Source organism: Berghia stephanieae, chromosome 12, assembly GCF_034508935.2.
Source record: "Berghia stephanieae isolate SIO BIC M18660-M18661 chromosome 12, UCSD_Bste_1.3, whole genome shotgun sequence".
Classification (NCBI taxonomy): domain Eukaryota; kingdom Metazoa; phylum Mollusca; class Gastropoda; order Nudibranchia; family Aeolidiidae; genus Berghia; species Berghia stephanieae.
This window is the reverse complement of record NC_088371.1, coordinates 19,849,374-19,853,514: the sequence shown is the minus strand read 5'-3', so window position 1 is coordinate 19,853,514 and position 4,141 is coordinate 19,849,374.

Genomic DNA, 4,141 nt, shown 5'->3' with positions numbered 1-4,141 from the left:
CTATATATATCTCTCTCTCTCTCTAGCTCTCTCTCTCTATCTCTCTCTCTATTTTGTTGATCAGGGGTCTAATCATAAAGATTTCATGGAACTATAATCGGATGGGATCACAGATATTCCTATCTATCTATCTATCTATCTATCTATCTATCTATCTATCTATCTATCTATCTATCTATCTATCTATCTCTATCTCTCTCTATCTATCTATCTATCTATCTATCTATCTCTCTCTCTCTATCCCTCTCTCTCTCTCCACTCTCTTATGTTGGCTTGTTTTGTTTTTCTTGTGACCCACCGTTTCAATACCATAGTATGTCATTTTAAAAAAACAGAAACGGAAAATTGACGTTTAGGTCTCAATATAAAATATGATTTGAGTTAACAATGTCTTATTGAGAATTATTATACTATCCGACACTCCAATGTGAAATTGAATGTAAGTTTCAATTTAATAAACGAAAACAGATAATGTGGACGTCTCGGGTTTCCCCGTTATCAACAAAACAAGATGAATGAAATAGTACTACAGACGAATGAGATAAAATGTGACAGTGGCGTTGTAAAGGTGAATTTAAAAAAACAATGATGCCCCTATAACAAATTATCCCATTCGTCTGTAGTGTTTCATTCATCATGTTTTGTTAAAATCGGGAAAACCCGAAAGTCCATATTATCGGTTTTCGTTTATTCAATTGTCGTAGGGCCTTCTAAAAATAGCATCTCGAGCTTCGAGCAACAACATTTACATTATCTTAAACTTCTGAAGTTTCAACCGTATAAAAAAAAATTCTAACCGTTTTCACTTTGAATCGGAGTTTAGTATTGGTCTTGCTTTATAAATAGGGGCAGCGTGGCTCAGCGGTACGGTCTTTGCTTCGTACTCGAAAGGTACCGAGTTCGATCACACTCGCCGCTGCGCTATGTGGCCTTGAGCAAGTCATCTCGCTTTAGTTCAATTTGCGGCGCTGCACTGTGGCTCACGCCTGGGTTATTCCAGTTTTCCCTTGGAATAGACCGTAGCCATCGTTAACTTATAGATAGTATGCAGATGACGTCACTCAGTCCTTTGTTATTGTTTTTGCCATCCGCGTTTGTGAGTTATTCTCACTAAACTGTATTTACCAGACTTTAAAAGTTCATGGTTACACAGAGTTTTGTGTTTGGTCCATTATACTTCCGGATGGCAATGTTGTGAACTCCTTGGCCAAGCGCATTCTATCTATAGCATGACACTGACAAAATGACGTCAAAATTGCCAGGTTTGGCCACATGAATAAAACAAATCGTGAGTTGTATTTCGATAGTTCAACCATGGGGACACTTGTTTCCATGAGCACTACTAACGACAAATCACTAGGCGGTGCAAAAACCTAATAATGACGTCAAAATGCCAGTCTTTTTGGGTTTCAGTGTCAGGCTATACGATGGCTACGAATCGACCCGAGAGACAAATTTCCCCTATGGGTTGAATAAAGGGATTTTTTTTTAATTTTTAAATTACCTCCCATTGTAACATAATTTATATTTAGTTGTAACCTTTTCTTATCATCGTGTCGCCTACTAGATATGTCTTGTGAAGCGTCATTGAATATGAACATGTTAGGATGAGATTGGCGCATTATTATTATTATTATTATTATTATTATATTATTATTATTATTATTATTATTATTATTATTATTATTATTATTTATTATTATTATTATTATTATTATTATTATTTTATTATTATTATTATAATTATTATTATTATTATTATTATTATTATTATTATTATTATCATTATTATTATATTATTATTATTATTATTATTATATATTATTATTATTATTATTATTATTATTATTATTATTATTATTATTATTATTATTATTATTGTGCGGCTATGTGGTCTTATAACACTCGCTTTCGGGTCGAACAGTCCTGGGTTCGAGCCTAACTTGGCGCATAGTTGAGTCCTTGGAAAAAGACTTTCTACTCACAATCTCTAATCGTACTCATGTTTAAAATGAGTACCTTGTCGTCAACAGCGTTGTCTCTGTCGGGGAAAAATTGTAATATCGCCTAACAGGCGGTTCTAACTGTTACGTGTTGCTGTTGGTCAGGGACCCTCTGTAAAGCCCTTTGAGCACATTTAGTGGATATAACGCTATATAAAAGCTCTAGTTTTTGGGGTTTTTCTTTTATATTTATCAATATTATTATTATTATTATTATTATTATTATTATTATTATTATTATTATTATTATTATTATTATTATTATTATTATTATTATTATTATTATTATTATTATTATATTATTATTATTATTATCATTATTAGTATTATTAGTATCATTGTAAGAGCTAGTGCATATGAAAGAAGATTATACAAGAATTCTAGTGGAAAACATTGATAAGTTATTCTAGCAATAATTGTGTCAATGAGTTTACGATGCAGTCATTCCAATGGAAACTTGGTTGATATTGGATGAGTTTGGGTCAGTTTTACGTCCAATTTAATTGATCTCTTAATGTCGATGTTGTAATTAAGTTTTTTTTTAAGTATGATCGATATATAAATGTTTAACTCACTCAACCCTGTCACGGACATCATCCGTAGTATCCCTGGTTACTTTTACCCCATGCCTATTTATTACATTTTTTCTGAGACAAATTATAGACGTAGTATCAAAGCAAATGTTCTTAATTTTTACATGTTAAAGGTAGTTGAATAAAACTGTCTATGCACATGTTCATTTTTAATACATTTATTCCAATTTTGAAAGTAGCAAGAATCTCTAGGATTGAATGAGTTAAATCATCTTTGGTATTGGAAAATTTAAAACGTAAACTTTTAAAATATTTAACAGTTAAGTGTTGTCATTTTGATAAACTATTTCTTACATTTTATCATTTAATTTTAATTGGATGGTACCTATACATTTAATCTCTTACTATTATTTTTTAATTGAAATCGTTTTGACGTCAATTTTAAATTCTTAGAAAGAGGCGTATGTAAAAGGGTAAACCTATGCATATGTAAGAGAGTAAGCTTTTGCAAGAAGGTTGTACAACAATTCTAGTGGAAAACAATAATGATAAGTTATTCTAGTAATTGAGTCAATGAGTTTACGATGCTGTCATATCAAAGTAGAAAACGTTAGCGGCTGCCTGAAGCCTGTGATCGTAAAGTAATAACGAATGAGTGAAAATGGAGAGGCTTCGTATGGGAACAAAACAGACAATGGACGTTTCGAGTACAAACCCTTCGTCAGCACAACAACTGTGATCGTAAAATAATTACGAAAGAGTGAAAAAAGAGTGTTGTGCTGACGAAGGGTTTGTACTCGAATCGTCCATTGTCTGTTTTGTTCCAATACGAAACCTCTCCATTTTCACTCAGTCATTTCAAAGGAAATTTGGTTAATTCTCTCCTTGCCGATCCTTTTCAGTATTTTCCCAAAATGACAGGCTTATCCCGCAAAAGAAAAAAAAAATTTAACTCAAACAAGCTCTCTACAAAACTTTATGTTCTTATTAATCAAACAAAGATCATTTTTCAAAGACACTCGCTTTCGGATCGGAAGGTCCTGGGTTCGAGCCTCGCTCGGCGCATAGTTGAGTCCTTGGAAAAGACTCTTTACTCACATTCTCTCACCGTACTCAGGTGTAAAATGAGTACCTGGCCGTTAACAGCGTTGTCTTTGTCCGAAAAATTGTAATATCGCCTAACAGGCGTCATGTCTCGTCCGACATGTTAAATGTTGCTGTTGACCAGGGACCCCTTGTAAAAGAGCATTGAGCACGTTAAGTGGATATTGCGCTATATAAATGCTCAATTAATTAATTAATTAAAGTTTGTGATGTACGAAATAAATCTGAATAAGAAAAAATGTATATTGTTGTCTCGTAACAAAAGTGACGATTTGCTGTAGGTGGTAACGAGAGGGTTAATATGTGATGGGTTTGGATAAGTTTTTGCGTCCAATTAAATGGATTGGTCATCATGATGAGTGTTAGAAAATTACTCTCTTCTTAATTTATTTCGGTTGATTGGGCATGAAAAACTGACAGTGTGTCTGTGTATGACATAATCAGTCGGAATGTAAAACTTTTGGATTCGCATTTTTGCATTTTCTGAAAGAATATACTTCC